Below are 27,494 nucleotides of genomic sequence, written 5' to 3' on the forward strand. Positions count from 1 at the left end.
GCTTCTGCAGAGGAGTACCAGGCAGGAAGGAAGGAGGGACTGGTATGAGCCCAGGGCCCAGCTCTCAGTGGGTTCTTCTAGCAAGGATGCTGGCACTTGGAACAAAGCAGAAGCCAGGTACAGAACACAAGTCAGCCAGGGGAGAAGAGCATCCAGGGTGACCTGATCAGGAGGTGTTGGCTCCCTGGTCCTGGAGACTCCTTCAGCAATCCCACCCGCCCCCATCTTCAAGGGCTGGGCCTGCAGGGGAGGGGAGGGTGGGGAGCACAGAGCAGAAAGCAGGCAGGCTCTGACCTAAAGTGGACTTTTCACCTCCATGAAATGCAGAAAGCGTTTTTCTGGTAGAACAAGGCTAAGGTTCCAAGCTCCATTCTAAAACTTCTCTGAAGAAATAATCCAAACCAATACTGTTAAAATACTTGTAATTACAAATCTAAATAGAAAACTATATTAATCTAGAAGGGAGTAGTCTTTTTTCCTTTGTTACAGTGCTTGGCGAACAGCAGAATTAATTAGGGGAACATGAGGCAGGAGATGGAGACTTCTGTGACGATGATGTCTGGAAATTTCAACCAATTCAAAGTTTTTAGTGGTTGGGTGGGTTTGTTTTGTTTGATCTGTTTTCCATTAAAAGCATGTTTTTCCTTTGTTGTTCTGTCAGAATTGTTGTGAAGATTAAATGTGATGTGATTGCACTTTGGAAACAATAAAATATAATATTAGGCAAATTTAAGGCTGCAATATTGGATTTATAAGGCAGGATCAGCAGTATCATTATTTAAATAAATAAATACTATTTGCCAGATGCAGAAACTATAAAGATGAGAATAAAGTTTGGTCATTTGTCTATCACCCAGAGATGAGCAATGCTAAGGTTTTCCTAATTTCTGTGCTTTTTTAATTTACTCATGATTTACATAATTCAGATCATACTGTTTCATATCATTCTGCTTTCACTTATTATATGATATGCATTTTTCCTTGAACAAAACATTGTATCATCATTTCTAGTTACTGTAATAGTCCTTTGCATGGAGACATAATTCAAGCATTTACCTGTCATTGGCCAGTTAGAAAGCTTTCATTTTCTTACATATGGCTAATGCAGATTGAGCATCTTCAAACATAAATCTTTGCCTAGTGTGATGATAGTAAAAAACAGACAACATGGATGAAGTTCTTGCTAACTTCTAGGCACTAAGTTAAGCACTTTCAATGCATTATCCCAGCTAATCTTGATACCAGCACCGAGTTACGTGCTTTGCTATGCCAACTGTATAAATCTGGCAGGGGGTTGGGGGGGAGGGCAGAATTTTTAGTTTGGAAAAGCTAAAGAACGTGGAGTAAATGGTGGCTGGGTTCTGAACAGCCTGAATCTGTATCTACACCCATGCCCTCAGCCTCTCACAGGCATGCAAAGGCAAGACCACTGACTTAGAGCTGAAGACGTCTCACAGGCTCTCAGCGCGGATAGCCAGACTACTGGCTTCCCAGAAAGGCTGGAGCAGTTTTCACTCTGAAGGGCAATGTGAGGTAGCTGGCCTGGGACACCCTCACTAGCACTAAGTGCTCCATGGGGGCACCGAGCAAGTTGGGGAAAAACACATTTTATATGCAGACATCTAAGAACAGAGAGACATTTACCATGGCGCTGAGCAACCTTAATCTCCAGGGCCTCTCACTTGATTGAATCCTTCCCATCCTCCTTCTAAATAAATATTTACTTGTGTATCTAATTCTGTGTAATTTTCTAACGTAAGTCCCAGACTTGCATAAGCTTCAGACCCCACAAAACCCAAATCCACAACTGTCTAGGAAGAACAGACAGAGATGGCAGAGATGATACTAAAAGTTCCGTACACCAATTGCATTTTCCACAAGCACATGGCATAAGTACATTTCCCGGTTTCCTCTGCATTTGGCCACGCCTGTGATTGAGTTCTGGCTAAAGGAAGACAGACTATGGGTAGTGTATTGGGTAGATATTGATGCCTAGGGTGACCCCGTTGGACTTTAAAGTGATCAAAAATTACATTCTTATTGTGCTGCCATTGATATTTGGGGGTCATTGTAACGGCATTCAGCATTAGCCACGAGGACTAAAGCAAAGGCTTCACACCTTTGATGGCTCTCCTTGCATACCTGTGTCACAATGAGCTTGCTAACTTGGCATCTTTCCTTCTTATTTCTAACAAAGCAAGTAAAACTGATTTGCTTCAAGTATGCACACTTACATCCGACAGCCTTAGATTTCATCTCTGGGAACTCCTCTGCCACGTGGTATGCAAAAGTAAAGCCGAAAGCCATAAGCCACGTCTTCCTTTTAAAAACACACTCTGAGCAGCAGAGACTCAGCTCCTAAGGAGGAGACAGAGTAAGTGGCAGTTACTTAGTTTCCCCCAAACACTTTAGAATCCTGAGTTTTCTGTGAAGGAGCACAGATGTTCATATCTCTGACAACAGCTAGAAGCTTCTTGCCAACACATGAGCCCATTTCAAGAGAAAAACAGACACAAATACCAAATATATGCCAAATTCTCTCTAAATAGCTTTCTCTCCCTATTTCTTTATTTTAGCCAACTTGACTCTTCCTACCATACCCACCACATATTTTCTGATTTCTTAGGGCACGTACATTTTGCAGTTATCAGCCAAGAGGGCTCAAGATTGCTTGTACTCTTCAGAGACCTACTCTCTTCTACATCCAGCAACCTCCTCAAGCACCTTATCAAGATAAATATCACAGTTCATTTGGGCCACAGTGCTGTTTCCCCAGAAGCCAGGAATCTTTCCCTGTGAGGATAGTCCTCCAGATTTCAAAGCTAAGCAAACTCAAGGCTGGAAACCCTCTACTATAATCTCATCCTCTAAACTGCAGGCCGTTCTGAATCTATCATCTCATTTCAACCCCAGCTTCTTTGGGGTTGAATATTCAGCAAGTGGATGAAGTTGCAAAAGGAAAGAATGGAAAATTAAAGGCTTTTTCAAAATTGGGAGCTGCAACTGATTTTTCTGAATGCTCTTCCAACAGGCAAAGATGAAAGAGCCACGCCTCATAAACAGCAGCAGGAGAGGGCCTGCCAGAAAGGTTAACCACTTTCATCGGCCAAAATTGGCCCCTGCACTTGGGGCTTACAAATGCACTGGGATTTAACCGCAAGGAGCTGGAGCCAGTAAGGATGGGCAGAGGTGTTGCTGACCTGAGTGAGACCAGGGAGCCAACCTACGCTCCCAAAATGCAGACAAGAAGTGCCTCTGTCCCCATACAAATGATGATGCTTAAAGACTGCAGCTCGCAGGGGCTTCCCTGGTGGCGCAGTGGTTAAGAATCCGCCTGCCAATGCAGGGGACACGGGTTCGAGCCCTGGTCTGGGAAGATCCCACATGCCGCGGAGCAACTAAGCCCATGCGCCACAACTACTGCGCCTGCGCTCTAGAGCCTGAGAGCCACAACTACTGAGCCCACGTGCCACAACTACTGAAGCCCGCACTCCTAGAGCCCGTGCTCCACAACAAGAGAAGCCACCACAATGAGAAGCCCGTGCTCCGCAACCAAGAGTATCCCTCGCTCGCCACAACTGGAGAAAGCCCGCACGCAACAATGAAGACACAACACAGCCACAAATAAAAATAAATTTAATAAATTTAAAAAATAAAAAAATAAAGAATAAAATAAAAATGTCCAAAAAAAAAAGATTGCAGCTCACAAATCCAATTGCATTGTGCAACTGAGATATTTGTGGCCTAGTCTGGCTGGTTAGCTCTAATGGTTAGACCATCTGGCTAATAAGATTACAGCCAGTCCCAGCATAAGAAAATTAGCTTTCCTCTATTTCAACACAACAGATTCATCCTTATCCCAACTTGAAACAATTTCACAAGGCAAGCAAATAATATTTATTGATTACCAATTACATATATAGCATCCAGAGAAATAAATTCAATAACAAGAGGAGTTTGCATTACTTATCGAAGTCTTTTCCAACCCTGAAAGTCTTATTTCTGTGAGTTTAGACAAAGAATTTACATCTCTCTGGCCAAGAGGTTGGATGTTATTGGCTTAACTCATCAGACTTTTCCCCCCCAAATCTGTGCTTCCTTTTGGCCTAAGGGACCTGGTACAAGTCCCAACACATCAACAGCATTAGTAGAGAGAAGCTCATGTGGTTTTCCTGCCTCTTTTAGAGGATTCAACTGTTGGCAGGAATATACACTTTTAGGGAATTTTGTTTAGTCATGAAGCAATTAGCTTTCATGACTTTAAATGTTTTGGTGGATTTTTAAATGCTTAAACAGGTGTACGAACAGACAGATGAAGCAGACAACACCTGCCTTCCTATTTAGGTAAAGGGTTTTAGAATTAGTTAACTGATTGTAAAAACTCTAAAATGTGTTCCAGTAATGATGCACTATATGATTTCTTTAGAAACAAACAAAATTGGACAAGCATGATGCCACACTAAGTTAGGTCACAGGGTCTATGGCACCTCCAGAGAGCATTTCAGAGCTCCTTTCCAGGTGTGGTGGGCAGCACTTAGATACTTTCCTATTTATAGCTCCTAATAAAAGCTACCATTTATTGGGCACTCCTCATGTGTCAGGCCTGTTAAGCACTGCATAGCATCCTCTAGAGGTCTGTATTATTATCTACATTTTACAGCTGAAGAAATTGAGATTCAAAAATATCACATAACTTGCTTAAATTCCCATATCTAGTAAATGGAGAATGTGGGATTCAGGCCTGGCTCTTTCAAGCTCCAGGTATCATGCTCTTTGACCTGTACCAATGTCTTCCACATTACAGCTTATTTCCTAAAAATATGGAAGGGAAAAAAGTCCACCATTTCCCTTCAAGTCATTTTTCTATGTAGTCAGGCATTCCTCTCATAGCCTACAGTAAACTCCTACAGATACGATTAAGCTTGTGTCTCTTTACCTAACCTCTTACAGCTTTGCTTTCACTTCTGAGGCTAAATAAAACTTGCAGCTTCCCATTTTATATTACTTCTAAAACATCTATCTCAATTCTTAACCTTTTTATGTAAGTGTTTTTTGGCCTTTTTAGCCCAGAAATAAATGTCTGATTATGCTGTGATCCATAAAGCCACGTAGAATGAAATAAACAATTCCTTCTCAGGGAAATACCCGCTTGGGGAAACCTAGATTTCCCATGAGAAACCTAGAAATGAGTTTGATAGACAGTGTCAGGTTCATTTCCGTTTCTCTTCTTTTAAATCATAAGTGTCCTCTACCAGAGAGGTTGCATTTCTAACCATTAAAATACCCCTATCTGAAATTCAGGATACCCTTCTCCTAAATTAAATGCTCTGCTTGAGATGGAGTATTGCTTCCTGAGGGCTATGTGGGTGGAGCTGATGGGTGAGGGCCCCTCAGAAGCAGGGAGCCCCCTGTGGGATGCAGAGCAAGGCCCAGCATGGCACCTCCCCCTTTCCCAGGACAACAAAGCAAACTGTAAAGAGCCATGAGCACCAGATCATCATTTCCTCCATAGCAAAATGATCTTCCTCAGTCTCAAATCCCTTAGAGAAGGAGATATGCAAGTGGAAAAGCCATTTGTTTGTTGACCTTATTTCTCTAGCCCAGTGGACTCCCCAGTGGGCAGCCATTTTTTGTATGCTTGAAATGTACGACGCAACAGAAGCTATGCATCCCTCCATGAGTCCTCTTCAGTATTCATGAGCAGAGATTTACAAGGCCACAGTGTGCTATATAGTTCAGAAAATCACCAGATGGACACATTGCCCAGTACCCACAGGTAGTTCCTCCAAACAGAAGCTATGAAAGGCTAGCCATCTGATAAGATTCTGTGTCCCATCTCTATTGTAACTAAACAAACTATATCCTACTCAGGAATCTGTCCATATTAGCAATTTGGGTAGAGCCTTAGAGATGCTGGCACTGTAGCAACATGGCCAAAAGCCCAGGAATCAACAAACAGATGTGATATGATAATTCTAGCCAATGAAACAATTTAGCAATGCTGAGAAACCTATAGAGATGATTTTCCAACATGACTGCTTTCATAAATAATCTGTCTTCTAAGGACTGTCTAAGGTCAATGGTTTCAGAATTGGCTTTTTAGCAAGGATGACCAGTAGACTCACTTCAGTCTAGGGACCTCTGCAACATTTTGTTTTTAACGTACCAAAGAGTAATACACACCAAAATTGATAGCAATTATAGTTACATACACTAGATGTATATCCATTGAATGAATAAACTAATGACACAAACTCTGCCAACAACTAGTTTTGACTTTGGCCAAGTCATGGGCCTCCGATTTCTCACGTGTACAATGAGTTAAAAGGATTAGGTGAGATCACAAATGGGTGCTACACAGAATAATGGTTCTACAAAATGTGATAGGTTTTATTTGGAGAAAGAGGGAAACTGTGGTTAACTGAGTTTGAAAACCAACATGTTACAGAAGAAAACAGATCTCTGACTGGAGGCTTCTCAGCATTTAACATGCTAATTCATAGAGAATCTCCCCAAGAAAGTCTTACGAAAGTCACCCACTCCAACAAGGCTACAAAACCCTTTAATTCACAAGGGTTTCCGCAAGTCTCAGTTGGTGCCTGGTGCCCAGCAGTTGAGCACACTTTTAAGCTCTCAACAAATATTTGCTCCGCAGGTCTTCAAATCTCCTAACAAAAGGATCCCTTCTTCAAGGTCTTCTTTGATGTTAACTATTCTCATTGACCTAAGATCAGCTGACATCAGTCCATCTTTCTCTTCGGTTCTGCCTCTTTCTGGCTCTATGACCTTGGGCAAGCTATTCACCCTCTCTAAACTTTTAGTTTTCTTATCTATAAAATAAGAATATCAATAGTAGTTAACTCAAAGGACTGTAGTGAGAATTAAGTGAGATAATGTGTATAAATCACTTTGCATCACACACAGTAAACACTCAATAAAGGTTAGCTGTCCTTGTTATTATTCACTAGTGTAACACACTGTTTGGATTTCTGTCCCAAAGTCACCACTAAGCAGACTTTGGCATGTTGGTCCCTATCTAGCCTTATCACTGGCAAAAGGCAGACTTTGGATTATATCAGCATTTCCCAAACTCTAGCTCTTCAAAGACTATTTTCCAGCCCTATTTTACTTAATATTCTCTTAAAATTATTTCCCCTTAGTCTCACCCTATGCATGAAAATCTGTGAAATCATATATTTGATGCGCTTGTTACCTTTTTCCAATATGCATTAAAATGAATGAACAATTATTTAAATACCTTTCAAAAGCCAGCATTAATACCTAAATCATCTTCAACACCACACACTGGGAAGTAGTAACTCAGGATCTCCAAGATCCTTTCAGTAAAAGATGAGATATCATCTCTCCTGAAAAATCACAAACAAAGCTTGGCAAATGCCAACCACCACCCAGCCAGCAAGGAAGCATCATGGTTCAGACCATCGAAGGGAGCATTTTTAGAAACTCGATTCGAATCATTTAACAGCAGGAAATCAGAGATGACAAAGGGCATGGAGTTGCCTGGGACTTTCCAAAGCAAGAATGACCTTCAGAATTCTCTCCCAAGTTCAGATACATGTACTCTTTTCCTCTGTCAAGCAAATTAACGTGTGTACTTATTTGGAACAAAATGGCTTGTCAAAATGGACAACGATCCTCTAGTTCAATTCACAAGAAAAAAAATGGCATCTCTAGGATGTGCTACATTAGCTGAAGGTGGGGAGACATTTTTAAGATATGTTTCGGGCTAAGACTTTTTCGAATTCCACAACTGAAACTCACAAAAAGCATATAACAGGCATAAGGACACCCAGCCAAGAACAAGAGCACCTGCTCTACCCCCATCCCACCCCCAGAAAAAGCACATGTTGAAGAACTCTAACACTCAGATGAAATAACCCCCAGTCACCTCACCCAGGCTGGCAGCAACCAATGCTGAAAATGTGTCACAGCTCCCTCCAATGTAATGTCACCCTCCTTCAGACATGAGCAAAACCAAAGCCACTATGAAATGGAAAAAGACATAAAGAGTATTGTAGACTGGTCATAAATAGAAAAGACCAAGGATACTATTTTGTAAACATTTTATGGGCCCCAATATCCAGCCCTTCCATGAGTAGAAACAAGTATAAGTGGTAGTCTATAATATCTTTACTTTTAACTGCAATCATTCTAAAGCCCTTTTAATAGCTGTTGCTTATTCATTTCCAGGCTGTAGCAAATTATAGTTAGAGGAAATGGCTGCTGACAGCTTCCCCACTTCTGTGAATGGCACGCTCACTCATTCTTGCAAGGCCTGTGGTCCTCCTTCCTGGCACATCATCCAGGAGCACAGAAGTCCTGCTTAAAAGGAACAGTAAAGACAACAGTGCCCAGGTTTGCGAATTCAGAGACCTTGGTTACTCCAGCTCTGTCTCACAAGGCCTCTGTATATTCTTTCTCATTCTGAAAAGAGGAGAAAAATCAGTTTTCCCCATACATGCTCCAAAGGCAGTTTAGCAACATGAAAGATGCATGTTTGGGAAGGGAGGGTGTGTGTGTGTGTTTGTGTGTGCGTTGGAGGAGGGTGGGGCAGTGATTTCACTTGAAAGGGATTAATATTTCAGGTATTACTAATATCATAAACCTCATCCTCTCAGGACACACATCCCAGGGAAAAGAGAACCGGGTCAAAGGCACAAAGCAGTCCACAAAAAAAATAATAATAATTTTGAATCTAAAATAGTATTTAATAAGAAAACTGAACGATCACTTTTGGCACCTGGAAAGTGGTTCAGCCTGTCCCCAAATATTAAAATTGGATGAATACAAAAATAACTCTTCAGAGGAGCTTTCAGAACTCAGCCTAATGAATCCAGTTATGTTGCTTCTTAACAGCCTTGATTAAATGGGAGCATTCGACTCCGGACGGGGGTGGGGCAGAACCAGTGAACAGCAGAGTATACGCTTAGAGCCCTGTCACATCTGTGTCACACGGACGGCAAATCAGGAACCAGAACTTTACGATGACATTTCTTTCTTTAACACTGGTTCTTTCCCACGTCAACATGTAGCCTAAAGATCAAAACAATTAAGTGAGAAGGCACACTGGAGAGACCCCTAGGAAATAATTTTCAGTCTTTATGTTTTCAAAAATTCAAAGACTCAACAGATGAAAGTACAGCAATACACACATTAATTGCTGCTCAGAAGATGAGCTTTTTCCTTTTTAATTAATGTTCTGTCCTTAACCCAAAAGCAGAAGTAAAACATACAATGTACAGTGCTTACGCACCTCTATGGCGAAGTGCTACCTTTTTCCTTCAGGCTTTCTTCATCCTCCCGAGAATGTGTTTAAATTTAAGACACAGTCTTGGCAGTGTGTGTAGCTCAGTGATGCAAACAGTGTGGGATGGCGCCACCCAGAACTCTGTGAGTGGGAGGGCAACCAGGAAAGCAACTCTCCTTTTCTCAGTGTGACTCTGTTCCGTCCAGAGGATGATTTGGGCACACATACTGTCGGTTGTCTTTTTCAATTGGGGAAGGGAGCAGGCATACAGAGGGAATGCCAAGTCATATATTGGAAGTACTTGCATTTGCAAAACCCCTGAGTTTAAACTGTTAATTTCCAACTTGCCTTCCTCCTCCCGCTTCTCTCAGTGATTCCACATCCATCCTGGGGGTCTCAAGGCTACAGGATGGAATACAGTTACCTCTGTAACAGTCAGATATTTGAAAGGAAGGGGCCAGCATAGATTAACCAACTCAATGGGCAATGGCAAACCTGTTGGAGCGATTTGTTCAAAACGTCTCTTAAACCTTTCCCAGAAGTGCTAACAGGCAGAGAGAAGGGCTGATCTTCAGTTTCATACTCTCCCATCTTGCTGTCTTTAAAATGTCCCTTTGGGCACATTCCACATGCCAGGCAATGGGCAGGGCACAGAGGATGTAAAGACCAATATGGTACCCTCAGTATACTCAGGAGCCCCCAGGCCAACAGAAGAGACAGAAAAGTAAACAAGCACAAATTGATGAGGTCTGTCTTCCTTTTTTTTGCACAGATGCATGAACTAATTCTCTATGGAGACCAATAAGTCAGAGGTCAGAAGGCTTTCTGCAGGAGACATTTAAGAGGGCAACAGGTTGTAAAGGATGAAGAGCAGAACTACAGGGAAGAGGCACCTAGAAGTCATCCAGGATTCCCCAAAGGGGCTTCATAGCACAACTGGCTAGGGCAGGAAGTCTTTGTATAAATACGGATTCCAGAACTCACCCAGAATCAGAATTTCTGGTGTTGAGGGCCCAGATTCTAATTCTTTGTAACTACTGAGATGATTCTGAAGCAGTTGACTGATCCAGAGATTTCTGATTGGGACCCATTGATTACATCTAGCCCCCTTCCTCCATATTATACAGCTAAGAAAACTGAGGCCATCAAGGTAGTCACAGATTAAAGTCAGTTCAGCCCCGGGACCAAGACTCTGGCCACTTGACCCTGAATTCCATGCCTGGACCACCAGAGCCTGCAGAGCTCATGACGTACAACATCTTCCATGAAGCAGGACGTTGACCAATAGCGACAGTGGTTGGTGCCTGCATGAGAGTACCAGCCACACTGCGTTACTGGTGTGTCCATGACTGCCTCCTGCCCCCCAAAGGGAAGAAAGTCAGTCCCTGTGTATCACCACTTCCCTGGCATCGAGTGTCTAAAGAATGAGTCAATGAATGAAGTCCACAAATGGGGTCCACAAACAGGACTCTGCATAGCATCAGGGAAGTACTGAGAAGGTCACCTGTCCTAGGGACCTTATTTTCTCTAAAGAGAGAAAAATAAGACGCAGGAATCAATTCTGGTAGTGGAAAACACAGTGAACTTTAAAAAGTCATAATGCAAAGAACAGAAAACATCATGAAATTTTCTTGTAGACATAACCTATTCTAATGAAATGGCATTTTTTTTTTTCTACAAAAGTTAAACTCGAGCACGTGTTTCAGAGTCAGCGAACCTGAAGGGTGTGGAAAGATACAGGAATGGTGTATCTTGTGAGTTCATTTGTGATTCCTAATTCCATCCCTTCTAACCAACTGTTGGTCTTGAACACACAATCTTGGAGGAGAGGTTCAAAACGTATACATCCTTTCACATCTGTTGCACACCCGCTGGAGCCAAGGAACTCTGTTCCTTGGCAACGTGTTTCATTTTATCGTGGCATTACATGGACACCATTCCCATTTATACAAGAGGAAATGGAAGCTATGAGAGCTTAATGAATTTGCCCACAGCAAGTAGAGAATGAGTCATTTCAAACTCCATCTGTTTAGCTGTGGAGATCCTGCCTCTGTCACTCCCCCAAGGCAGCTCAGCAAAGTGTCTAAGGGAGCGAGGGCGTCAGGCCTCCAGCCAGTCAAGGGTTCTATTTAAGTACCTTCTAGTGTGGCGTGGTTCCCATACAGACAGCAGAGTCAAAGCGGCAATCAGAACAGCCGGGTTCGCACAGGCCTATGGTGTTAGCTAGTTAATCATGGTGTTTCTACAAGTGACATATACAGGAAGCCTACTACATTCTTACTGGATCTGTAGAAGCAGAAGAGCTCTAGGTCAAGTGAATGAAAGTCTGACATGAACCATAAAAACAGAGTCGTGGCCCCTCCATCAATTCCTCAACTTGAACCACTTTATAGACCCAAAATCCCTTAACCGAAGGGGAGGCAGGGCCCCCTTGAGGAAGGACCCTGGTACATTGCCGAAAATCTATACTGTTAATCTTTCTCCCAGTCTTCCCCCAAAGGGACTGGCAGCCTTTTACTAAGGAGACTGTGCAGTGGGGAATAGGAAATAATCAAACCTTTGGGGGATTACTGGTCACAGCCTCTGAACTGACACTAGTTCCAGGAGACCCCAAATGTCCCTGGTGGCCCACCAGTCAGAGAAAGTGCTTATGGAATTCAAGTGATCAATGGGGTTTCAGCTCAGATCCATCTTGCAGTGGGTCCCCAAACCCATCCTGTGGTTATTTCCCCAGCTCCAGAATACATAATCGGAATAGACATACTCAGCAACTGGCATGATCCCCATGCTGGGGAAGCAAGGAGTCGTTTGGTTCTTTAATTGAAGGAGGAAAGGGCTGCAGAAGGTCTGAGAATGTGGCTCCAAAGGCCCAAATATGCTCCACTTCCAGCGTGAACTCAGAACGCTAAGTTTGGGGTTTACAGTGTGTGTGCTGTTTGGCTTAAAAGTAATGGGCTCAGCTCAGCACTTGAACATCAGGATAAATGGTTCCAGCAATGAAGAGCCACGACACCTATCAAGTTTCAATTGCTAGCTGAAACCTTTGATAGCTGCTAGAAAAATAATGTGCAATTTTAGCCTAGAAACATAAATTATAAAGGTCACAGTGCTCTCAGAATATAATAAATAAAATGTAGGCAACCACGTATGTGGTAAGGATCCCAGCCCCAGTTTGTGTCATGAATGCCTGGTCGCCCACAGGCCCTGGGAGGAAGGAAGAGAGAAACATATTCTCCAGATTCAACATTGGCTGAACTGTGGATAAAGGCACAGAGGGGGTAGAAGTTTCAGGGTTTAAGCCAAGAAATGTTTTCTACATTCTTCCAGCTTATGCTCTTCTAATATCTCTGCCCCATAGGATTTTTTGGTGACTAGGAGAGAATTACAAGCAGACACATGAGGTATAAATACTTCTGCAGACAGTAATGTGATGACAACGTTGGTGTCCTCCTCTGGAGTGTTCATTACACGCAGGGTCCAGGGGAATGACAGTAAAGCAGTAACCACTGCCACCACAGGATTAGGGCACTGCAAGGCCAGCGGCCGTTTGTCCTCCACATCTGACATATGGTCTGGGCCCCGCCTCCATCACAGTGACCTCAGGCAGAACTGGTCTTCAGCAAAACTGAGTGCAATGAGTTACACGCCAGCCATCCCCGAGCCACATGGCCCTGCGGCCCGGACTCGGGGCAAAGAAGCCATTTTAAAGGGCTCTTCCAAAAGGACGCAGTGCGCACATACACGTACCCTAGTGCTTCTCCCTGCGAGCACTGACTGAGCACCTGCTGTGGCCTCAGCGCTGGGAATATCTGCCCTCAGGACCTCCAGTCTACTCAGGAACAAAGACAGGAAGCAGAGCGTAAAGAGGCACAAGAGGCATGATAAATGCCAGCACAGGGAAGCACTCCGCGTGTCCCAGGAGGGGATACCAGGAAATCAAGGAAGGCTCCCTGAGGCGGTGACTACTGAGATGTGTCACGTTGACCAGGGGGAGATGTGGGTTCAGGGCACTTCATTCTCTCTTCTTGCCACCAATTGCCTGATGCCTTTTCTGTGACTTTTCTGTCCTAAGTTTACTCTTAATGTTCATTTCAACCTGATTTCACTTGCGAAGGAATTCTGGGCTCTTACACTCCCTGGGGAACAGCCATGAGCCCACTCTCTTCCTCATGATCGGTTTCTGAGCAGAATTTTAAGAGGGCACTAGAGAATAGCTTTAAAGGAGACGCCCTCCCCACCAAAGTAATCCTCCTGTATCCCTGGCCCTTTACGTCCCTGGAAACAATTCCACACTGTGGCAACTATGGTCTGGTCTCTCCCTCGTACAATGTGCTCAGTCTCCTGCTTCGGATGGCGAAGTAAGCGAAATCCACGGAGGGGCTTCTCACCACCCTCCTCGTCGGGTCAGGCTTCCCCACTACCTCCCTGCCTCGTGGCTTCCTTCGGCACTTACATAAGAAGATTCTTATGAAATGGCTACAAAATGAAAACTAAAATATCAGAGACGTAGAAGTAGTAAGCCACAAGTCTGACAAAACAGCTGCATATGAAAGGATTAGGAAAGAAATTAGAAGAAACTCAAAGGATTTAGAATCCATTTCAGGTGCACTGCAAGAATATCCTGCCAGTGTGGGGAGAACAGGTCCAAGTTAAAACCCAGGCAGTAGAGAGGATCCATCCGTTACTGGCTGCCTGATAATGTCCTACCTTGAGGTTTATAATTCTTCTTTCACTCCTTAGCACTTTGTAGGGCCAGGCTCCTCAAAGTGGAATCAGGACCACTTGCATTAGAATTACCTGACGGACTTGTTAAAATGCAATTTCTGGGTCCCCAGCGATTCTTAGGCATTTTGAAGTCTGTGAACCACAGTTGTCGGTACCATATCATTCTTAAGTGGTTGCAACACCCATGCTAAATCACTCAGTTAAATTGCTCTTTAAAATCTGAAGGAGACACCAGTGGCTAAATTGATTCTTTTAGAAATTGTTAAGATTCTAAAAGTAGTAATGGTGCAGTCACATTGTGACCGGTTTTAAATGATGTAAAAGTTAGACACTGAAGTCAGAAAGATCTCTGCAAAACGTAAATGTGGTCACATCACTCCCCTGGATAAACACTTCAGTGATTTCTCATTGATCTTTTGGTAAAGGCCCAGAGCCGTGGTCCCAACAAGCCCACCTCCTCAGCCTAATCCAGGCCCGGAGTGTCCCCTGCCCAACGTTCTGGTCTTCAGTTCCTTCAGCATCCAAGTCCGCCCTTCACATGACCTTCACACACACTAGCCACCCACAGGGACTCTTCTTTCCCCAGTAAAATCCGTTCTTCCTCTTCCCAGATCTCCCTGACTATATAAATCCCCCTGCTGTAGGCTCTCCCAGCATCAGCCCTTTCCCCCACAGCCCCTGGCACAGTTTAAATGTCACATTTATTTGTGCAATCCTTTGAGTAATGTACATTTCCTCCACCGGTGTCTAAGTAGCCCATGACATCAGCTAAAGGACTATTTCGTTTTCTTCCCTAGGAAGGAAACCCATCATTGTTTATGTATCACCTAGCACACCCATGGAACATAGCTGGTGCTCATTAAATATTTGTGAATGAACAAAGGAACTAAAGAGTATCTAAAAAGCAAACACTGGAGGCAAAGGCAGACCCACAATAGCCACCAGGAATTTAAAATACACTGGGATCCCTCTCCTAAAAGTTAAAAGCTCCAGGGTCTCGCCGGCACCCTGAAGACTAAGTCCTATGGCAGCTTCCCTTCCCCTGCATATGATACTAGATACCTTCTTTTGCACTTACCACTTCAAAAGGATGAGCCCAACTCTTCCTAATGCAATTCCTGCATTTTGAAAGGAGAGTGAAGTTCAACATTAAAACTGCTATTATGCCATTTCTCTGGGCCTTGCACTGATCTAGTTATGAAAAATTACCCTAAAGCCTATTCATTGTCTGAAAGACGTATGTTGAAATGAAAAGAGACCTGGGGGTTTCCATGATGACTTACTTCTTATATTTGTGTACACCTTCGTGCATCTTACCATTCTCAGCTCCAGGTGCCAATTCTCAGACTGTTTCACTGCATCTTCAAATGCTAGAATTGTTAGCAGCATATGTAAATGATTTCGAATGGCCCTCAATAAGTTGGCCATAATTACAACACAATCTCTACTACAGTGGAATGATGTTTCATGGGGATATAAACGAATCAACCATTACTGCCCTCTTTTCTCTGCCATCTTGCTGGCAGTAGGCCCTGGCTCAGGTAATGAATGGTTTGCTGCCCTGACTGTGCTCTTTTACATGTTCCTGAAGCAAAGCTCTCACAGCAAATTGTTCCCAGCTGAACACAATATTCCCATGTAATGGGTTCAACTGAGGCACAAATGAATTGGACAAATGGACGGAGACTTGGAAGCAAAAGAGAGTAGCATTCGGTACGCTGCAGAAAATTCCTCGATTTTGAAAGAAGAGTGAAATTCAACGTAACAACTGCTATTATACCATTTCCCTGGGCCTTGCATTGATCTGGGCAGCCAGCCTCCCTGACAAGTAAATTTCCTCATCTGTAAAATGGGTCCAAGGTGAATTAATATGTTTGACTCACTCTTAATCTGATGTATATTTTGGTATGGATATAATTCCCCAGTGATTTACTGTAAATCTATATTTCACCATAAAAATCTTTTTATGGGTCTTTAAACATTTATTTAACACTGGATCCTATTTAAAGCTCCGCACTAATCCTGATATAGAGTAAAGAGGCATTGTCACACAACTGACAATCTAGCAGCTGAAAAATCCATACTTATCACCCTGTCTGGGAGAAGAGAAAGTGACGGAGATTTTTATTGTACACTGAAGAGAGTATATAATTTGTCAGGTGCCAAACAAGATTTGATTATAGTGATTGATAAGTGACTTTTCATGACTATAGTAACAGGAGGTGCGGGGACTATACTTTTCAAAGCACAAGCTTGGAGAAGTAGTTTTCATTCGGCACATTTCTCTCTTACACCCATACTTCATGGCAGTTTAGTGTCTACACTGAGGTCTATTTTTTTTTTCGACCCACTCCATAAAAGCCATTACCAAGTGGCGGGTACATGAGCCTCTGCTTAATGAGCTGGTGAGCCTGTCAGCTAGTTGTCGCCTTCCTGAAGGAACAGAAAGTAGAAAAGGCATTCAAACAAACTGGCAACAGCCAGACAGAATGAGTAGAAATGGAAACAGGTGGCTTCTACTTAGGTGGCCATAAAACGAATGGTCCAACCTGGGGCACTTTTGAAAGAGAAAGTTGGTACAGTTAATCATGCTGAGATGACAGAGCTATAGTGGGTCTGTGCACTCAGGATTATAGACGTCCTACTTTTATTTTTCTATTTTTCATCTCCAGAATATTTTCTAATCTGATTTCTAGGCTCAGGTTTAAGAAGAAAAATTAATACTTTCCTACCACCCACCGGCCAATGAACATTTGAACTGTCCCCTACTCACAGGAAGTTCCAAATGATTCAGAAAGGGACATTTACAAAGCGTCATTGGAACCATTGAGCTAACTCCTTAACAAACAACATAATCATATGAAACCCAGCTCAACCAATTAAAGTCCTGCCACATGCTCCTCCACTACTGTTTCACAAACTGGGAGTTTCTCACTGGGCTCCAATCCACGCCGGACAAGTACAAACAGCCCCCAGAAGGCTGGATTCAAGGAAAGGGAAAGACCCCCGATTAGCAACCTCCATTCTCTCTACCCAAAGTAAAATAATAATAAAACAGTAAAATCCCAGGTTAGTTGTCAATGAATGGCAGATAGAGATCCGTTTACAAGAGGTTTTATTTGAGGATCCCACATTGCTAACATGATCTGTTATGTCAGTTCTCTTAATTCACCATCGATGGTAATTTTACCTGACCTGTTTTTCAGCAGTTTACTTCTGCTGTATTCTTGAAGAAAAGATATGTAAATCAACCTAATAGTCTAGTCAAGATTTTAGGAGGAATTCCCCAAGCCACTTAAAGAAGATAAAGTAATAAATGTACGTCTTTAAATGATTTTAGCAACATATTTGAATTGAAAACTTGAATAAAAACTACTGAATTAGTACTAATAACATCAACAATAATAGCAAGTCCAAACCAATGCTTTCGGAGTATCCTACTTTACAATTATTATTATATTTAATTACCTCAGCAACTCCAAGAGGTAGGGACTTATCGTACGCCCATTTGAAAGGTGTAAAAACTGAGGCTGAGGGCTTCCCTGGTGGTGCAGTGGTTGAGAATCTGCCTGCTAATGCAGGGGACATGGGTTCGAGCCCTGGTCTGGGAGGATCCCACATGCCACGGAGCAACTAGGCCCATGAGCCACAACTACTGAGCCTGCACGTCTGGAGCCTGCGCTCCGCAACAAGAGAGGCCGCGATAGCGAGAGGCCCGCGCACCGCGATGAAGAGTGGCCCCTGCTTGCCACAACTAGAGAAAGCCCTCACACAGAAACGAAGACCCAACACAGCAAAAATAAATATAAATAAATTAATAAACTCCTACCCCCAGCATCTTCTTAAAAAAAAACAACTGAGGCTGAGAAAGGTAATTAACATACACCAAGTCAACCAGCCAAGAGAGTCCAAAAGATAATTTGAATCCTCAACCAACAAGTATGTATTTACTTAGCTTTACACCTCAAAGACTTTTCCCTTTCCCCCCAAATCCATTCAGTCAGCAAATCTTTTTTTCATCAACATCAATATCCTTTCCTTTTGGCTTGAATCCAACCTGGGGAGCGGGGGTGGGGCATTGGACCTCTGGAAGTTGTCTCTTTAAAGGAAGAGTTTTGGCCCACTACTCAGACTTGAAGATGGAGTTGCATTTACACAGCAAACACACTGCTTTATTTATTCATTTGACCAAGATTGTGTGTTTATTCGGGTAGGCCTAGAAGGAAAGGGCTTACAGCTTCCATCTTTCCTTGGCACCTCCCTCCTGCTGTACCATCTCATCTGTCTTCCATGTGGCCTTGGGACTTAGATTTCTTATTGAATTCCAACTGTGTCTTTTCTTGCCTAAAATCCTTCAGCACTCCTTTCCGCTCAGTCCAAATGCCCAGCTCCCAGAAGAGTTGACACAAGGCCTCTCTCAAACATTCTCCCACTACCCTGATGGCTGTATTCCCTGGATTACCAGGTTCTTTCTTTTAACGCTCAGCTTTCCAGGTCCTTCTCAAAGTCACTTCACTGTGAGCTCCTTCCTCTGTGATCTGCACACATTGTAAACACATATTTATCACACTCTATAATGGCTATCTATTAATGGATCTGTTTCCCCTCCAGCCCCTCTCACCACACTGCTCATATGAAGCAGGTCTTATAATGACCAGCAAGAGACTTGACTACAGGACATAAAATGCAATCAAAATGGCTGCAGAATGAATGAATGAATGAATGAATGAGTGAAGTATTATGATGGGTACTGTAAGCCCAACAGTATTTCAATTTAATAATATTTATATGCATATTTAAGTATATGGCACACATTTTAAAAATATACTACAATTAATAAATAAATCTTTATTGTGCTTCTCTCATATTAATCCAGGCAAATGTTTCTCAAAACTCTCAAAGAATGGACAGTAATTGAGAAAGTAGTTCTAACGAGTTGAACTCACTTCTTGGCAGTAAAGTAAGTCTAAGGATGATGGAAATATATTCATTCCTTGAGAAAAGTTTTGATTTAATGTGATTTATACTGACTTGCTATAAAAGTGACAAGCACTGGAGAACATAGGATTTAGCAGGTGATATAATAGTTTCTTTGCTCCTAAAGACCTTTCAATATTGGGAGAGCTACATGGATATATGTGTGTGGGGGGGGGTGTCTTTCTCACACGTACACATACATACACAGTACACACTTACTATTTAGTGTATGAAAGGATCAGTCCTATTCCCCCAAATCGAAATTTTTGAATACTTGGTCACTTCCTATGAATGGCCCACAGTTGGAATAACTAGGTCACATGGTCCACTATAAAAATGTTGTGAAAATGATGGGGTGGGGCAGTGGTGAGGGTGGGCAGGAGTCAAGTAAAAATCAGCCTTACTGAGTGTTATTGGAATTCACTCTTCACTCAGCCAAAAATACGCAATCTAACCAAAGTCCCTCCACTGGTTCTACCTCCCAAGCCACATGCCTTCTGGTGGGCAAGGGCAAAGCCAGCTGTGGCTCTGCATCTGGATTAAAGAGCCTGAAAACAGAAAAAAAAATTATTTTGAAATGCACTATGCTTCGAAATTAAGGGTAATTGTGTGTAGCAGCCTGGAAAATATAGCTCATCCAGGACTGCTCAGCCGCAGAACCCCACAGCACAAAACGCTGGCTTTCTAAACGCAATCTCAAGCTAAAAAAAAAAAAAAAAAAAAAAAAAAAGGCACAAAGGGCGGAAGGAAGGGTGGAGGTTTACTGTAGGGCTGTGACTTATAAGAAGGCGACTGCCTTGGGGAGACAAGCTAGTACACAGGCTGGACAATCTCTCTCCATCCCTTAAGCCCCTAGATGCTACTCTGCTACAGCAGCCCTACAGCGAAGGTAAATAACAGGTTGACAGATAATTACATAAGAAAACAAATGTGGCAAGATTAGGACAGAAATCTAATGGACAGAGTGGAAAAGGACTCCACATATAGCAATACCTTAAAGCGATGTCCTGGTCATGCTAATGGAACATCAATATTTATTACTACTCAACTACCCAAGGCGTATTTTACCAGCGGAGGAGGCATTTCACCCTGTTAACTCATTCCCAAGCAGACATTTCCTTAATCTGGTGACAGAGACCTCTGAAAGAGCCCAGCTGAGCTTTGCGACCACCTCCCTCATTTCATTTATCTTATTCGCATTACGTGGACGTTATAGCTAACACAGTAACCAGGGGCCAGAATTCAAGACCCTGTGAGGAAACTGAGGCATAAAGTCACCAGCTACAGTTTTTTTCAACCAGAGGGTGCCAGGAAGAAATACACATGAAATTCAGAATTGAAAGCAATCTGGGTTAGGGAGACAATTGCAATTTTAGGAGGAGAGGAAGCTAGAGAGGAAATTTGGAGAAGTAGAGGAAATAAATGAACATAAAGGACGAGACCACCCATCTGTGAATAAACCACCTTAGGGCAAAGGGATAACCAGTAAATAGAAAACTGGGGCACTTATAACTGCTGTCAAAAGCCTAGCATGTCTGATAGCCCACAGTTGAACTAATTTACGCAAGAAAACAAAACTGTGGGGCTTCCCTGGTGGCGCAGTGGTTGAGAGTTCGCCTGCCGATGCAGGGGACACGGGTTCGTGCCCCGGTCCGGGAGGATCCCACATGCCGCAGAGCGGCTGGGCCCGTGAGCCATGGCCGCTGGCCCTGCGCGTCTGGAGCCTGTGCTCCGCAACGGGAGAGGCCACAACAGTGGGAGGCCCGCGTACCACAAAAAAAACCACAAAAAACTGTGGTTCTTACTAGGAGAAGGAGGTTAGCAATTGGCAACATCTGGAGACATATTTGGTTATCGCGACTGGGTGCTGTTACTGGCATCTGGTGGGTAGAGGCCAGAGAAGCTAGTAAACTTCCTACAATGCACAGGGCACCCCCCCGCCTCGACAAAGGATTATCCAGCCTCTGGATAATCAATGTCAACAGTGCCAAGGTTGAGACTGCCTGATATAAATGGTCAACGTAGAATGGGCAACAGCCTGCAGGAAGCAAAAGAAGAGAATCAGTAGCCTCAGCATCACCCAAGGGAGAAACCATCCTGGTTAAGAACTCCAGTCTGGTTCACTTAGTTTGGTATTAATACATGGGGCAGGAGAAACAGCAAAAAATATGACTAGCTGGAAATTACTCTGTTAAACGTATTCCCTCCCCCAAATTGGTCCCCCCCACCCCCCCAAGTGGTTCCATGCTTTTGCTTTCACCATGACTCACCAACAGAGGAAAAAAATATGCTGGCTAAAGAATATGTGTCTATTCCCCTCAGCAAACATCATTCTCATTTTTGATTAATGAATTGCATTCTGGCTTATACGCGTCAATATCATGAGCACGCTGATGGGCATGCTGTCCCTGAGAGAAGGATCTCTGACTCTCAGGACTAAAGAGGTCAGCTTTAGAATGGGATATCCAAAGGGAGGCACTGAAAAACTTGGCCTCGGTGGTGGCAGACACATCCCTAGGTGCCACGGTAACCCAGGGCACAACCATCAGATCCCAGGGAATTTCTACCAGCATACAGGAGTGAAGGGCCCCCTGGGAGGGCCGCAGCATAGCTCAATGTGGGGATCCTGGCCTCAGACCAGGCTAGTCCAGGAGAACCAACAAGAAGAATAAGTATTCAACACAGGCGTCATGGGGCACGGGCAAGAAACAACAGGGTAAAAAGAGTCAGAAGAGGTGGGTGTAGGCTCAGATCTACTCTCCAAATACACTAGTGACATTTCACTTCTCCAAGCCACTTCTATAAGATGGGATATGAATACTATACCAGTTCATCCCCACCATTTCGCAAACAGCATTCCAGGAGGAAGCATGTCAGCTGTCGGCACAAGGAGGAAAATGTTGCATGGATCCTGTGACTTCAAGCCCCCTGGGGCAACGCTCAGTCAGGGCTTACTCAGTCCTGCCGCCCTCAAACCACTGCTCCTTATCCGGCAAGTACGACCCACCCAACCCATAGCAGTCCTGGAGCCCAGCAATTAGTACGGACGTTTTCCGGTGTTTTCTACTGAGGGAAGTTTTGCTCCCCGTATTAACTGTTAGAACGAAAATAGTCAAAACTGTAGCCTCAGTTCCTAAAATGGAGGTTCCAATAATAATCCTGCTCAGATTCTGGAAATCAGTGTTTGCGGGGGCCTAGAACACTGACTGAGACTCATCATCTCATTCTATTTATACATGTGACTAATTTCTCCACTCAGCACTAGGCCAGGTTGTTGCTGTGGTTAATTCTGTTTGATGAGCGAGCATCCCTCCTCCTGCATGGATTCCTACACAATACTTGGCTGTTCACCCCACCTTAGGCCAGTGACCAAAATCTGCTCAGACAGACCTGTACTTATCCTGTGAAAGCTTGGAAGCATAGTACTAAGTCACAAGTTAAATTAATCATGGATCAAAAGCGTGACTTGAGAGCTTCAGTTCTGGCTACGATCTATAAGTTCCAATTGTTGACACTCAGACAACCTAAATTATCCAGGGAACCGAAAACTGCAACCAGTGTTGCATTGTGCTTGCAGGCTGGCTTTGTTGTACCTAAAAATGCTGTGCTTGGCGTATTCAAAGGCTTTCACGGGCCACACGCATTTCATGGGAGCCACACTCTGTACCCTGGATGGCTGGTCTTCAAAATCCTGATATTTTGGACAGTGCTGAAGTTCTCAGCCTTTTTCTTCTTTGGTTATAGCCAGTCCCAAGCCCTGGTCAACTAAGAAGCTTAATCTGATTGTGTATCACAGCAGTGTGGCTGCCACCAGAAGAGATTACTTCTGTCTTTGCAAACCTCTGAAAGTAATTAAAAGCATGCATATGGGGACCGTGAGGCATAAAATATGAAAGGAAAAGTTCAGTGAAGTAAGGTTCCAAAGACCTCAAAAACTTAAAGATCTCAAAAGCTTAAACTAAAACTTGTCCAGAAAAGAGTATTTTCACTCGTTTTATTCTAACTTAAAGAGTTATTACAGATAATCTACTGTCTCTCCATATCACTAAAGTGAAATACATACACTTGGCTCTCCAGCTTTGCCAGGACGTCAGCCTCGGGGCCTAGCAGACCATCAAGTTCTATAAACAGTAGTATTTTAAAAGTTAAGTCAATGACTGATGCTTTTACTGCATCTGATTCAACATTTGGAAACAGCATCTCTTGCAGGAGATTAAACCAATAGCATTTTGGGGGGCGGGGAGCTAAGTGTTTTTTAAAGTATGGCCCTATGAACCACTTTCATCAGAATCCCTGGTAAATGGTTTAAAATGTACATTCCTAGGGCCTCCAGAATTATTAAAGCAGACTTTTTTCATCATGACCCACATTAAGTGATACATTTGACATTAAGTTTTGGTGTCCGTTTTGTAAAACACTCAATTTTCTATTGTACTCTCTTCTATTTCATGTTTTCAACTGCTGGTCCAGACCTAATAAATTGATATTATGATCCATTCCTAGTTGTAACGCTAAGCTTCAAAAACACGAGACTAGTTAATTAGAAGAAGCAGAACTGGAGTTGCACAATTAGCAGCAAACACTTGAGGCTTTGTGATGGAGAGAGGGTTTAGTAATTCCCCACCTTTTCTAAGTTCAACAAAATGAATGTCTTATAAATCAAACTACCCACTTGGATAGTTTCAGGCATTGAAAAGTGGTTGCAGGCTTCAGTTACAAACCTTAAGGGTACCCACTGTCTTAGCTCCGGACAGGAAACATCCTCCGTAGGAATGATTACCTCTAAACCTTCAGTGTTAAGAAAGATAATAATGTCAGCAAAGTGTGTGCTCAGAGCCCCTTGGCACACCCCTAGCCACATCCTCTCTGCAAGGCTTCAAAGCACTCCCTTCCTCCACCTTTCCCGACCCGTTCACACCCAACATCCAAAGGGGTATATTACTTTAAAACACTCAAATATTGCCCTATCTCAATTTAATAAAGGCTTACGATTTAGCAGCACTGTAGAAACCCCTCATCCATTTTCTCTCTTTCATTTTGCTTCTCCTGGGCATTTCTCATCTCTCTTCTCCCCAGCACCTGCCACCCAGCCCCTTTCTGTCTCCCTCTCCTTCTTCCCTTACTCCTCTCCTCTCCTTGTCTCCCATCTGCTGGGGGAGTGGAGTGGGATACAGTGGATGTCTCTGACTTCACTCCACTCACAGTAATTCCCTTCTTCCCAGGGGAGTCTTTCTTTGGCTAAAGTACCACACACTTTTAAAAGACATTCTCCAAGGAGAGTGATGACACAGACAGCAGATCTGAAGCAGTTATGTGTTATTAATAAACTGTTCTGGTTTTCCACTCCCCCAAGGAAATCACCTCTCTGTTCCTTTCTTCAGGCTGAAATTCTAAGGGGAGGAGTTTACTCAAGGTAGAAAGGGATCTGCAAGAAGTGTGGCTGGGCATGGGGAGAGGACAGAGGAGAAAAAGCAAAAGCCCGTTACCTGGGCTTCTTACTTGCCGCTGATGCTGCAGTATTTTGCTTTTGTGGTGTATTTCCCTGGTGAGCCTCTACCATAAAGGCGTATCTTAGTCAACAAGTATTTCTTGAGCACCTACTACATGGGAACCAGTCTAAGTTCTGGACCTGTAAACAAGACAAGGCTCCTGCCCTCGTGGATCTTCCATTCTAAGGGGAGAGACAAACAATAATCAAACAAACAAGTGAATATATAATGCCAGAGGGTAAAAAGTGCTAAGAGGGAAAATTAAGTGACTTAAAAGGACCAGGGAGTGGCTGGTTGCTATTTTATATGAGGCAGTCAGGGAAGTCCTCCTGCAAACTGACAACTGGGCAGAGACCTGAAGGAAGCAACAGAGTGAGCCAACTGGGCACTGTGGGGAGAGGCTCCTTGCGCAAAAGGAATAACACGTGCCAAGGCCCTCATGAGAGAACTTGGTGAAATAGAAGAATGTAAGACAGTCAGAGTAGCTGTCTGTAGTCAAGAAAGGCAGAGAGATGAGACACGGGAAAGGGGGGGAAAAGGGGGATAAGGCCATCAATAGGACCACCCATCCTGTAACCCAGTAACTGCTCCAGGTCCTGAATTCCACCCAGGTCTGGGCCAGCCTCCCAGCAACCCCCTCCCTGACACCTACCAAGCTTCTTCCCTAGTTCCCTTCCCTCCTCACACCATCCACCCTGGAGAGTCCCAACACTCTAGGTCATTCCCTCACAATTTCCCCAGAGGAGGTACAATCCATCTAATTAAAAACAAACAAAAGTGAGTAATAAGTGTGGTAAGAAATTAACATGAACCTTTAACCACAGCCCTTAAGAGATAGGAAATGTACCATAGTAAAGAGCGGGTTCAGAAGGTCAGCTGTAAGGAAAAAAAGTCTGCTACTTGACAGCAGGGGATCTGACCTTCTAACTCACAGTGCCCAGTTCTGTAAAGTTGATATATAAATACGGGTCATTAATTACTTTTATTTACTAGTTCGGTTAGGGTTAGGGTTAGACAGTAACTTTTATGTACTTTTATTTTTTTTTATAGACAAAAAACCCCAAGAACAACAACTCAGAAATTCTTCCACTGCCCCACACACCACCCCCAAGTCACTGGCAGCCGTAAACGAGGAGCCTGTGGCCTCTGCCTCCAGAGGCAGAAACCCTTGCCATAGGTTCTCTGAAATCTTAAATATAACGAACCAGATCCGCATCATTTATGGCCAGTGGTGTTAGCAGGCCCTACGTCTGAGGCACTGGACATCACGAAATATGCCCCGCGAGTCCCCGGAGCTGTCCAGAGGCACGCAGAGCAGGGTCACTACCGGGGGCCAAGCGCTAGGCTTTAGGTCAACGCAGGTCCCGCCGCCAGCAACCCCTGCCCTGAGCAGCCAATTTCAAACAGCCCCTAGGTGGCAGAGGGTCACTCGGCTCCGGAGCCCCTCGCGGTCACACACACACACACACACACACACACACACACACACGCACACACGCACACACGCACGCACACACACACACACACACGCTCGCCGCCCTCGCGCGCGCCCGCGGCACCACACGAACTTCCCAATCCCAAACGCACGCGCGCACCCCCGGGCCGGCTGAGTTCTGTATTTCCTCTTCCTCAAAGCTACTCTTGCGATCTCGGCCGCCCCTCTCTGCTCGGATTCCAGGGCCCCCGAAGCTCGGCTGCCTTCCTTCTCTTCAGGCGCACCCGGTGCGCCCCCTCTCTGAGGCAGGGATCACCCATCGAAGCCCCCCACCTCCTTTCCCGGTCCCAGGGGGGACTTCGGCGTGTCCCCGGGAGGCGGGTATTTACTAACAGTCGCCCGGGGCTCCCAGCTGCCCCAACCGCCCCCTCGCGTCCCTCCCGGCCCTCCACGCCTCTAGACCATCACCGCCCCCTCCCAGGAGCGCGTTCGCCGGGGGATTCCCTTCCATCTGCGAGCGCCTGAGAAAAGCCGGGAGTCCTTGCTGCCAGTCCCTTCTCCCGCGCAGCCTCTCGGGTCTCCAAGCCCACAATTCCACACGCTCCCTGTCCCCAGCCCCCCGGCGCCAGCAGCCCAGCCCTCAGTCAGCCCCCTCCAGCCCGCCCTGACCGAAACATCTCTGCGGGTTCCCTGGCCACTGGCCCTGCGCTCCCTCCTCTGCGCCCCTTCCTCCGCTCCCACTCGCCCTCCCGCCGCCCCCTCCGCCCTGACTTTCCCAACTGGGGCAGAGTGCCCCACGCGCCCGCAGCCTTCACCCCGGCGGCCACCCCCCGCCTGCGCCGCGACGCCCCCAGGGAGAAAACAAAAGTGTCTCCGCGGCGCCCAGAGTCCCCCCGCGCAAGACGCCTCCTCCTTGCCCCAGCTCCCTCCCCGGCTGCGCTGAGGTCAGCGAGTCAGGGCGCCGCGCCAGCCCAGGAAACTTTACGAACCTGCCCGGGGTCGCAGGACGGCGGCGGCGGCGGCGGCGGCGGCGGCGGCGGCGAGGGTTCCCAGCAATCAGAGCTCTGGCGACCCCGCGACCACTGAAGGGGGACCGGAGGGTCTGTCGCCCAACTCGGGGCCCCGGCGGTGTGAGTGGCTCTGCCTCTATCCCTTGCCCATCCTCGCCGGTTCGCGCTCGCCAGAGCACACGCACTTACACTCCGGGTCGGCCGGCTGCTGCGCCGCCGGCGGCCGCTGCTCTCACTTCCTCTTCCTTCCTCCTGCTGGCCAGAGACACATTTTGCATCTGCAAGGCATCCCGAGATTAGCCGCGAAATCTCCTCCCGAGCGGACGCTGCGGAGTGGCCGCCGTCGCCCCCCGCACCTGCGCCCGGACACGCGTGGTTGGCGCGTTCGCCTCCAGCCGGCGCCCTGACGCCGGCCCACTGCACTTTGCCTGGGGGATGGGGGTGCCCACGACTTTTTGAAGTCCCCCTACTTAAAAAGAAGAAAATGTCAAACACCGTGTACGCCTCAGTTCTGCTATAAATAATATGTGTGCAGAGCATGACTTCTCGAATGAGCTCACACGCGGCGTTTTGCAGGCACGAACTCCGTC

The 27,494-nt window shown here is 45.0% G+C and overlaps 1 protein-coding gene across 3 annotated transcripts in view; it reads right to left on the reverse strand.

The window, feature by feature from the left end:
• Window positions 1-27,156, reverse strand: part of ELMO1 (engulfment and cell motility 1) — a 547,030-nt gene extending 519,874 nt beyond the window's left edge. For 2 of the 3 annotated variants that reach the window (XM_060020724.1, XM_060020723.1), the window contains exon 1: window positions 26,884-27,156. The gene's annotated coding sequence lies outside the window, so the exon portion shown is untranslated. The remainder of the gene's footprint in view (window positions 1-26,883) is intronic. The other variant, XM_060020725.1, reaches the window with a different exon arrangement.
• Window positions 27,157-27,494: the final 338 nt, after the last annotated feature.

The sequence above is a fragment of the Delphinus delphis genome, chromosome 9 (assembly GCF_949987515.2).
Source record: "Delphinus delphis chromosome 9, mDelDel1.2, whole genome shotgun sequence".
NCBI classification, from domain to species: Eukaryota; Metazoa; Chordata; class Mammalia; order Artiodactyla; family Delphinidae; genus Delphinus; species Delphinus delphis.